This window comes from Mus caroli, chromosome 2, assembly GCF_900094665.2.
Source record: "Mus caroli chromosome 2, CAROLI_EIJ_v1.1, whole genome shotgun sequence".
Taxonomy (NCBI): domain Eukaryota; kingdom Metazoa; phylum Chordata; class Mammalia; order Rodentia; family Muridae; genus Mus; species Mus caroli.
In genome coordinates this window covers 159,791,234-159,803,227 of record NC_034571.1, presented here as the reverse complement: position 1 = coordinate 159,803,227, position 11,994 = coordinate 159,791,234, and the positions used below count along the sequence as shown (strand labels likewise).

The following is an 11,994-nucleotide window of genomic DNA, read 5'->3' as shown; positions in this document are numbered from 1 at the left end:
AAAAAAAAAAAAAAGAATGGACATCTTTTCCAAGGGGAAAAAAAAGTACTCAGCACATAGCAGCCCTTTCTGCCAGGACCACGGCATCCTCAGTATTTAGCATAATGTGCTAAAAATAGGGGAGACAGCATGGACAGAGACAGGAAATTAACTACACCTAATTAAAGGCCACCGGCTGGGTACAAGATGAACAGAGAAGGAGCTGAGTGTTGGAGCTGACCACAAGCTGCTCATGAGTCAGGGCCTTCAGAAGCCAGGGGGAGGGGGCGGGGAGGGGGGAGCTGGGTACCAAGCAAGGGAGGGAGCGAGCGAGCGAGATAGCAGCCTCCTGAGAGTGACCCCAGCTCTGTGACCGTGACTCACTCCTCTCCAGGAGCAGCAGATACACTGCTCATCCTCTCCATCAAAGGATGTGGGGAACTGTTCTGGGTTCCAAAGCTTCAGCAGTGGCCTTGGGCTATTGACACACAGACAGGGAGAGCAGGGGAAAGGTCAGCTCTGCCTCCTCTGGGAAGGGCTGAGTTCTGGAGCAGCTGATGGCTGAGCCACCAAAGCCTGAAGGAAGAGACAAAGTCAAGAGGTAGGAGCCTCCGGTGAGCTGGGGAACATAAGGTTCTACAGTGTGGCCCCAGGAGCAGGTCTCTGTGCTCCAGATCTCAAGCTGTCCCTGTGTGTGGTGTGATCCAGGCAGGCAATGGTTCCAGGGAGGGAGGACAGACCATAGTGCATTTGGCTGCAAGTAACCAGAGAGCCAGTAGGCTGTGGCTCAGCCCAGAGTTTGACTATGGGCCAGTAGGCAGCAGAGGTGGTTCTCAGGACCCTAATGCTCTTGAAGATCACTGGAGACCCAGAGGTGGATTGCTCCTTGTATACAGCCAGAAGTTTTCAATGTAACCTAGCTTCACTTCCAACTCTCGCCACAGCCTCTAAAGAGTGGGCCTGTGGACTCATGGGCTCGTATGCTCAAGTGTTAATGGGCTCGTGGCTCATGGGCTCATAGGTTCACGGGTTTGTAGGCTTTGGGCTCATGAGCTCATGGGTTCATGGTTTTGTAGGCTTGTGGATTAGTGGGTCTGTGGGCTTGTGGGCTCATAGACTCATGTGAATGTAGGCTCTTGGACTCGTAGGCTTGTGAGTTTGTGGCTGCATGGGCTCATGAGTTCATTGGCTTATGGGTTTATTGGCTCATCGTCCTGTAGGCTGGTGGGCTCATGGGCTTTGGGGTGGGAAACCTGGGGTAAATTCAAAGCATTTCAGCCTCAGGATGACTCGGCTCTTACCTCACAGGCTGCCACGTGGCTGGGGATCTCAGTAGGTTTACAGACAGCCCAGGGTGGAGTTTTACTGACATCCATGGCTGGAATGCATCCTAACCCTTCCTGCCTGTCCAGCTCTCTTTCAGTCTGCTTGTGGGAACCTTCTAGAAAGCTTCTTCAACTTGAACCTCTGGGCTGTACTCTCTGGAGAAGCTGGTGCAGAAGGAAGTGGTTGGAAGGTTGAGCCAATGCCTACCTTGTGGGCATCATAATCAGATGCTAACATATGCATGCATGCATACATACATACATACATACATACACACATACATATATACATGTACATGCACACACTCATATATATACATAACATAGTCATTCACACACATATACATGCACAGATGTATACACACATAGACATAGACATACACAGACATTCATCCAGAGACATACACACATAAAAACACAAGCATACACATTAACATACACATGTACAGACACATAACTACATGCATATACACATACACATGTGCACATACATAGACACACACATACACACATGTACCCTGCACATACATGTACACAGACATATACACACACGTGTACACGCATATATACACACATATATACATATACATAGGCATACATAATACACATGCAAAACACATACATAGCACACATATACATATATACATACCACACTTGAACTCATACATTCACATGATCTGTGTATATACCCACATACACACACACACACACACACACACACACTGGTTTAAAGATCACAGTAAAGTGGTGGGCAGGAAGGCTCAGCACCCCTAGCCACAGCAGCCCCCACAGCATGACTTTCTCCTGAGTGGTCAGAACTCCACTTGCCCACACCTTCCTGGCCCCCATAGCTTGTGGTCAGAAGCGGGCCCACACTAGGTGCTGTCCTATGGCCGAGGGCAAACATCTGGTGACACACACTTACCCTTCTCGTTTTGCCAGAGTTAACCCAGCTGGGCCTGCCCACCACCTGGCCAAGGGGCCACCCCAGGAAGGGCCTCTTCAAGCTCGCTGCCAAGATGGAGAATGCCCTTTAATGTGATGAATATTCTTTCTTCCCAGAATCCCCACCCCCAGCACAGCCCTGCCAGCTGTGAGGTTCTGTTGGGCCTGAGTCAGAACTGGGTACAACTTTTCCTTCTTCTGCCTTTCTGGCCAGAGCCCAGCTTGCCCTCAGTGCCCTGGGCTTCCCTGTTCTTCTGAAGTTCCCTCCCTGCCATGTGGGCGCTTGTCCTCCATGCTCCCCTCCGTGCTGAATGCAAAGAATACGGCTCTCACCTACGAATCTATAATACATCTCTTCCCAAAACTAGTGCTCTGTGCTCTGTGAACTTCATTCTTTAAATTTTTGAGACAAGACCCTAAAAGCCACAGATTCAGGGCCACCTTGATGGCCGTCGCATTTTCCAGGATTCTATGCCCTGCACCCCAGGCTGATAAAACTCTCAAAGACACCCCATATTTCTGTGTACACATCACCCTTGCACAGCCCAGAACTCTCTAGCTCTGGTGGCTCTCTCTCTCTCTTGCGCTCTCTCTCTCTCTCTCTAACTAACTAACTTCTGGCAAACCCTTTCACCATCCATATTTTCTCTTTTCCCATTGGTCTTCTGATATTTAAAAATTGCCTTTTCTTGCCATTCATGACCTCATGTGAGCCTGCAGTGTCCACTCAGAAGGAAGGACTCTCAAGTCCAGGCCTCACCTGGGTTTTGCTTGCTTTATCTGCAGCGCTGGGAGTGGAACCAGGTCCTGCTCACACTGGGCGAGCGCTCTCCCACTGAGCCACATCCCAGCCCTAGGATGGTTGAGATAGGGCTTCATTCTATAGCACAGGCTAGCCTTGTGCTACAGAAGTCTTTCTGCCTCTGACCCCCAAATGCAGGAGTTGGGGGTGTGTGCCATCTCACTCCTGGTCAGTACTGTGGTGTTCTCAGATGCGACCTGGGGTGGTGGTAGGCAGGAACAAAACAGCACACAAGCATGGCTTTAGAACTAGAAGCTGGGCAGGGAGATGGCTCAGTGAGTAGAGCGACTGTCACACAGGTATGAAGACCAAACTCTATCCCCCAGCACCCCATAGAAGCTGGACACTTGTAGACTTGAAAAAAAACCAACATTGGATCAGTAAGATAACTGAGCAGGCAGAGGCAGTGGTCATCAAACATGATGACATGTTCAATTCTTTGGACTCATACGGTAGAGTGTAAGAACTGCCTCTTGCGAATTGTCTTCTGACCTCCACAAACAAGCCGTACTTCACACACACACACACACACACACACACACACACACACACACACAACCATACATACACACACATGTACATATCACACACATACCATGAATATACACACACTACACACACAATGCACACACCACACATACACCACACACCATACACACCACACACTACACACACACACACCACACACATATGCACCACACATACATACTGCACACTATATACATATATCTCACACTACACACACCACATATATCCCACACTACACATNTATATCTCACACTACACACACCACATATATCCCACACTACACATACACACACACATACACACCACACACTACACATACACACACCACACACATATAATATACACCACACACACACACACCCCACACAACCATACATACACACTACCATATACATCACACACTCACCCCCCCATGTACATATCACACACATACCATGAATATACACACTACACACACAATGCACACACCATACATACACCACACACCATACACACCACATACTACACACACACACCACACACACATATGCACCACACATACATACTGCACACTATATACATATATCCCACACTACACACACCACATATATCCCACATTACACATACACACACACATACACACCACACACTACACATACACACACCACACACATGTAATATACACCACACACACACACCAATTTAAAAAACCCAAGTAGGTGGCCCTTAAGAAACAACACTAGTGACAGTGTTGGTGCACACCTTTAGTTCCAGCACTCAGGAGGCAGAAGCAGGTGGATCTCTGTGAGTTCGATGCCAGCCTGGTCTACAGAGTGAGTTCCAGGACAGCCAGGGCTACACAGAAAAAATCCTGTTTTAAAAAAACAAAACAAAACAAACAACAACAACAACAACAAGAAACAAGAAAAAAGAAAAAGACAAAGAAAGAACCCTGAGCCTGACCTCTGACCTCCATAAGCATCACAAACTAAAAGATCAGTAATGCTTCAAAAATCTCCAGAAATGAGTCTGAGACGTGGCTCAGTGATTAAGACTGGCTGCTCTTCCACAGGACCCAGCTTCACTTTCCCAGATCCACATGGCCACTTACAGCTGGTTGTGACTCCAGTTCTAGTGGGTCCAACACCCTCTTCTGGTCTCTGTGGGCACCAGGCATGCACACGATATACAGATATACACGCAGACAGAACACCCATACACATACAATAAACAATTTAAATCCCCAGACATCCGCAGACCGGTAGGCTAGAGCTGAGCAGAGTGAGACCTGTACCATGGGAAGCCAAGTCCTCAGCCTAGCTAGTCCCCACTCGGGTAAGACCCACCCATGGAAGGCTGAAGCTGACCGGGGAACCAGGCTGCCTGGTCCAGCCATGTGACCTTGGGTGAGTAACTTAACCTCTCTGTGTAACTTAGCTTCAGGGCTTGCCTTTCGGCCACAGTCTGTGTGATGGGAGCCCTCTTGGCGCTGTGCAGTGCTAGGCTGTCCCTGACTGCTCAAAGCCCCTGTCTGGAAAACTGACCAGGTAATGGGGAAGTGCCCCAAAGAAAAGTGGGGGCCATCATTTCTTCCCCGAGTCATGTGCTTACAGACATTTAGCATAGGAGTCACCCACTTCAAACAAGACAGCGAGAGCCTCAGAGGGACTTAGTCACTCACCTGGCTCCCAGTTAGCAATGGCTGGGAGCACCAGCGATGGCTGGGAGCACCAGCAACGCTGAGAGTGAAGCCCTGGTAGCGTATGCAAGCACACTTCTGTGACCCAGCAATGGGAGGCCCAGGTGGAAGAATCTGAGGTTCTAGACCAGCCTGGGCTAACTTGAGGGAGTGAGGGAGTCGGAACAGACCAAAAAGGAAGGAAGGGAGGGAGGGAGGAAGGGAGGGAGGGAGGGAGAAGGTGAGAATCACACACATTTTGGACCCCGATTCTCACACCCGTCTCCTTTGCTGTGGGCGCCCGAAACTCCACTCGGTAGCAGAGCCGGATTGGTTCCCACAGGCCTGCAGGTGTGAGCAGGAGTCAAGTTCTTGGGGTTCACGGCCCAGTTCCCGACTGATTGCCCTGTGACCAGAGACTCACCCCAGCTTCCCTTTCATCCTCTATTTCAAAGCTCTCAAAACTCAGGCTAATTAGAGAAGACACCTTGGGCTGCAGTGAGGTGGGTATCTTCTTAATTAAGTGCGTCCAGCCGCAGGGCCAGGAAGGCTGCAGACACAGCTCATTCCAGGCTGCCCACTCCCAGGATGTGGCCCAGGTTGCCTTGGCCTGGCTGACATTTCCGTAGGGTCCAAGACTCCTTCCTTGCTTGCCGCTGCTCTGTTGTTTCTGGGTGGTGTTTGACTTGTGCGCTTTAAAAACTGGGTTTGTTTGCACATTGACCTAAAATAACAGCCACTCTTGTCTACAGTCACCAGGCTATACACGATGTGTTCCTGCCTCCTACAGCCCGGAGAGCATCCCACTTGTTTGTTCATATCTGTGTGGTTAGAGTCTGTCTCCCCCACAACGACATTCATCTTGGTTACTTCCTGGTGCTCAGGGTACGAGCAGTGCCACACACACAGTAAGTGCCTTGAAATACAGATTGAATGAATTTGGATCCTGTGCTTGTATGAGAGGCGTCTGTACAGACACAGGCAGTTCCTTCTGCCCAACTCTTTCTGTAGTTAGCTCAGGGACCAACAGAGCTGTGGCTTGTGGGTCCAGCTGTGGCCCTTCATCTGGGTTTGTGAATAAAGTTTTATTGAGATGCAGTCACGTCTGTTTTGTTTCAGGGTGGCAGAACTGCAAAGCTGCAAGAGACCCGGGAAACCAAACCAGCTAGGACCTGCCTGGTCCAGAGAAGGTGTTCTCATCCCACTGGCTGGCTTTCCCTTGCTGAGGTGCATCCTCCTCCAGAGGGTGCACTGACTTCCCAGGTGAAGCTAAGAGCCCCACTGTGCATTCCTACATGCCTCATCCCATAGTGCTTCCAAGCCTTCTCCTACCCCTAAGTCTTTAGAATTTTCCCAAGATCAGATTAATTTGCAACATAAACCTCAGGCTCGCCTGTGTTGTGAAGATACCTGGACGCCAATGTCACAGACGGCCACTCAGTCTGTAGACCAAGCAGGACTCACAAGCCACTGTGTGGTCATGAGTGTCAGCACTTTTGAGAAGGCCAATTCAGGCAACACGTACTGTGTTTAGCACCTGTTGAGAACCTACTGTGTGCAGACCGTGTTCTAGGTTTGGATGGGACATAGTGAGGATGGCAATCATTCCCCTGCATCTGTATATAGTTCCTGGGGATGGTCCCTCAAACTTTTAGCAGGAGATCGGGCCCAGACTAGTTTACCTTCAGTGACAACTGTTTCCCAGAGGTCAGCACATAGTAGGCGCTTGATGAATAACAATTTGTTTCCCTGAGAGGCTGGGGAAGCTTGCATGACTAGGGTGAGGCCAAGAGGGTAAATTAAGAGCCGGATATTGTTGGGCGGATAGTGGGCTTGGTATATTTCAGTGTGCCGACTGGAGGTTACTCAGTAAGTCACCGTTTCCGGTTTTTTGTTGGCGGTATAACCTGGACTGGTGGGTGAGCAGCATCATTCCCAAACCTCTGTGATGTGACTGTCACACTTGTAGCCTCTGTTCAGATGCATGCATCGATTTCCAGAGGTTCAACAAACAAAACAAAACAAAACAAAAACCAACAACAAAACCACACGCCTGTGCTCACACGTGTGTATACACACACACATAATTTAAAAGACTAAGAGCAAAGTTTAAAAGTGACACATGTGCAGAAAGTAGATGTCTTGTGCCTGTTGGGAACTGGGACACCCTTGTCGAACTGCTGTGGGTCCTGGAGAGAAAGGTCGGGACACCCCAGGCTCTCACTCCTCCTGTTCCCACCTGTCCCCACTGTCAGCCCCATCCACTCAGCTGCCCTTCCTGTCCAGTTTCTAAAGCCACCTACAGCTCTGACCCCAGGTGTCATGGAAGGCCACAGACAGTGCCTCTGAGGTGGGAGCTCTTCAGTTCCCCGTCTCCTCCTAGCCAGAGCAGCCATTTTCCCTGCTCCTGTGTGGTTCCTGCTCAGACCTGACTGTTCCCCAGACCCTCCATTCTCCAGCCCTCATTATCAGCTGACTTCTAGGATGTGGTGCCTTCCCCATCCCTCACGGCCCTGGGGGCAACACCAGCAGCCACCGCCTCTCAGCCCCTGTGCCACTGTGGCAAGATCTCGGTTGCACTTAAGAAGGGGCTAGGAACCAGAGTTGGAAGCAGAGCTGGGCTTCTCTGGGAAGTTAGGAGGACCTCAGGCTCCTTGGTGCTGCACTGCCCCTGACTCCAGCTTCTGGGAGTAATAGAGCAGGAGGAAGCGGTCCCCAAGGAGGTGTTGGTCACACACACTTGCATGGGACAGGGCCAGACAACTGGAAAGGCTGCATGGGGGAGGGGACAGTGTCCACAGGGATCTTTTTCTGAGAGTTGGGATGGAGAGGCGTGTGCTGAGGTCTAGAGGCTGGAGAAGGGGTTGGGTGGACAGAGGGGTTGACACGTGTTGACCTTTTACACAGAGCCCACTAGAGCCTTGTGCCTGCCAGGCTCTGGGCAAAGGAGACAGAGGTTACAGGGGTAGGGAATATTCATGTGAGTGACATGGCCTAGCCCAGCTCCTTGCTTCCGGGACACTACCACTCTGCCTGTGTGGAAGGTGACCCCAGCATGGAGGGGCGACCAACAGGATCATAGGACAGAGAAATTTTATTTTGGAGAGCCAGGCCCAGGCTGGCCCCAAGCTCACAACTCTTCTACCCCAGCCTCCAAGGTGTTGAGTTGATACATCTGGCCCCTTCATACCTGTCTTATATGCAGTTCAAGGAATTATTCATTTTTGTGTGTGTTTGTGTGCATGTGCACACATGTGCGTGCATGTATATATGCACACATGCATGCATGCGTATGCTGTGTGTGTACACACAGGCATGTGTATATGTACATGTATGTGGATTTGTGTGTTGAATGTGTATCTCTACACAGCACTTACCTCGGTTCTTGGGGAGCCAGCTGTCTGCAGTTCCAGTCGGCAGAGACTATGCTGGTGATTGTCAGTCTTTGGGCATCAACGTCTGTTCCCTCTCTGCTTGGCAACTGTCATACCCTCTGGCTGGGGCTCCATGGGACAGCAAGCTGCCTGTGAGCCCAGCACACAGTAGGTCCAAATGAGTGAGGAGAGCCTGGGGTCAGACTGGCTTGCCCCCCTTCACCTCCTGCTGCATCCTCTCGAAACCCCTCTGGTACTGGCACGCGAGGTCCCTCATCTCCCATCACTTCTTCCCATCTCTCTCCATCTCTTCTCATACTTCAGCTGCAGCTTCACCTCCTCAGGGAAGCCTTCCCTGAGTGCCCAGGCACAGCTGGGTCCCAGCAAGGCATCCTAATCAGTCCCTAGTCTTTCCTACTGCTTAGACATGTCATGGACTTTCCAACATGTCCATAGAAGCTGGGATAGCTCTAGGTTTTGTTCAGGGTTCGAAAGATATAGCTCATCCCTCTACCCTAGCTCTTAGCCCAAGATCGTTTAGCAGCATGTTGGCTTCCTACTGATTTGTGCTATGCAATGCACACAGGGGAAGGACAGTGAGGGAATGCCCAGCCGGGGATGGGCAACAGGCACCCAGGGAGCAGATGTCTGAACACACAGGCCCTGGATAGCAGATTGGAGGAGGAAACACAAAGTCCCTGGGGAAGCTGTGAGTGGGGTCTGGAGCTCAGGAGACAGCTCATATAAAAGGGGGGGTGGTTCTTGTCCTGTGGTCCCGGGACCCTTTTGAAAGCTGAATGATTCCTTCACAAGGGTCATCTAAGACCATCAAAAAACACAGGTATTTGCTTTATGATTCAAACCAGTAGCAAAATTACAGTTATGAAGTAGCAACAAGAATAATGTTATGGCTGGGGGTCACCACAACATGAGGAACTGTGTTAAAGGGTCGCGGCATTAGGAAGGCTGAGAACCGCTGATGTAGATTCTTGAGAACAGAGGGCGGAGTAGAGGCTTCAACACAGGGCCCAGTGTCTCTCCGAAGTCTGGTGTTGTCCAACTTCTGAGTCCTGGGCATTTGGGGATAGGGTGGGGACAGCCATGTCTATCTAACCTACAAAATCCTGGGTCTCAAGCTGGGGCCGAGGCTGTCACCAGAAAGTCAAGGATGGGGACACAAGGCTAATGGGGGAAGGCAGCCCTTGCAGGGCCATTCTAGAGCTGGCCACTGCCCAGTGACCACTGAACCCCACAGAGAGTTCCTGGGCCTTGTACACAACACAGAACAACCTCCAAGACATTCTCACCAGGCAGCAGGGACTGGATGGGACAGACCCAGGCTCCATCAAACCCCTAGGTATTACCGAACTTGGGGCTCTCAACCTTTGCCTCAACTTAGGTCCAGCCACCGGTCTCAACCAGTTTTAAAGTAGAAAATAGAAAAAGAGCCTTATTCAGTGTGGCCATATCGGGAAGAGGGACAGAGAGATGTAGTGAGCTCCTGCCCAGCTCATTAATGTGAGGAAGATAGCTGTTGAGGACACAGATGCTCAGTCACTTCCTGTGTGTCTTGTGTGGCCCTCAGAGCAAAGAGACACATGTGCTGGTGACTGACGGCCATGAGGGGCTGGCACAGGGCTGGTGGGTGGAGGGATAGAGCAGCCACGGCTGCGGGTATAACCATCCCTGGGTAAACAAACAATTTTCCCTCAAGGAGAGGACCCAGAGAGAAAGAGCACTTTAGTGTGGCCAGCATACCCTCTTGCATTTTTAATCGACTCCCAGAACTCCCCAGCCAGGAAGCTTTTGTTACACTTTCTTGGGAATATGTGAGGCTGGGATGGAAGATTCTGGATATTTGCCCCACTGACCCAGGAATCTTGGGGCTTGCCACATCCTGGGAACTTGGGCAGAAGAGGTGAAGGCATTTCTCTAGGAAGCAGAGTCTGCAGTGGTCAGCACTCCGTTATCAGCCGGCCCTCTCCACAGCTTGGCGTGGGTCCCGCATTCCAGGAGCAAAAGGCCTGTCTGGCTTCCAGCTGGAACCGCCTGGGGGCGGATGGTACTGTGCAATGCGCCCACCACATGGAAACGGGCCTGGCTGGGGGACAGACGGAGTATGACATCCTGGGAGTGTGTCCTATACCACCTTGGGATGGGCGGATGTGGCCGTTTGCTTCAGAGATGGGCAAGGTAGGCAGTCCCCGGATGGAAACGTGGCTGAGGGGACAGAGGGCAAGTAAAAGACTTCCTAGCAGGGGGTCACACTTCCCCTAGAGCCCTGCCTCCCTGGGGTCACAGACACTGCCAGACACAACCCTGTTGGCAGGCTGGGCCAGATCTTTCTCTGCTGTCCTGAGCATAGGAAGAGGCATGTTCATCCTGGTGTCCTTTCCTAAATAGGACTGTCAGTGAACACCTCCATCACTACTAAGTGTCCCCCAGGGAGGCAGTGTCATCCTGGCTGGCCCATGACATTGGGCCCAAGGTGGATTTGCTTTAATCTTTTGTAATGGTCAGATGTGGGTGTGCCATTCCCCACCATGGTTGCTGGGAGACAGTCAAATTTCTGTATCCGGCACAAGCCCACAGCCAGATTCTCTGATTCCTAGACAGGAGGCAAGGGATGGGGTGTAATTTCATGCATGGACACCAATACCCCTGATGTAAACTCACTTCCCAGGTGGAAGTCCTGGCCCTGGGATTTCTGCTGGCTAGGGACTCCCAGACAGGCCTCAGCAGGTGTCTGTGAAATGGGAGGAGCCACTGCAGGTGTGTCCTGGCTGGACTCTCACACTAGATTTTAACACTACATTCTTATGATGCCTAAGGCAAAAATGAAGATTGGGGACAGTACTGCCTGGCCCTTAAGAGACATGGTCTTCTCAGAGTATGAATCCGAGAAGGGCTTCTTGTGATCTCACTGGCTAAAGCCAGGTCGCAGGAGATGACAAGCTCTTCCCTTCATCAGACACACAGCTCCAGGCTCTGACCAGAGTTCCCCAAGTCTGCCACTTGTCACTATCCAAGATGGACATCTAAGTGTGAAGCCCAGAGAAGATTGTTCACTAGCCCTGGTGATGCAGCTGGTGTGGAAGACCTGGACTCTAGGGCTGGTTCCTGGGGGGTTTGCACGCAGCACCCCTAGATGGGTTGCTGAGCATAGACTTGCATGCTCTAGTGTGTCTCTGTCTATGCAGGACCAGATCCCCAGAGAAAACAGGCTGAGTCAGTCACAAGCATTGTTTGGGCACATAGACAAAGAAGTCATTTCTTGTTCATCTGTAAGTCAAATCCAGCTGTATTCTGTCTCCTCCTTCTTCTCCTCCCCTGCTTGGCTCTCCCCTTCCCTCCCCTCCTCCTCCTCCTCCTCCTCCTCCTCCT

The 11,994-nt window shown here is 51.0% G+C and overlaps 1 long non-coding RNA gene across 1 annotated transcript; it reads left to right on the top strand.

Annotated features, from left to right (window-relative positions):
• The first annotated feature begins 490 nt into the window (after positions 1-490).
• LOC110290495 lies at positions 491-7,054 on the top strand. The gene is made up of 3 exons (XR_002377443.2): positions 491-580; positions 5,989-6,144; positions 6,356-7,054. It is a non-coding gene; the product is annotated as an uncharacterized LOC110290495 (long non-coding RNA).
• The last annotated feature ends 4,940 nt before the right edge of the window (positions 7,055-11,994 follow it).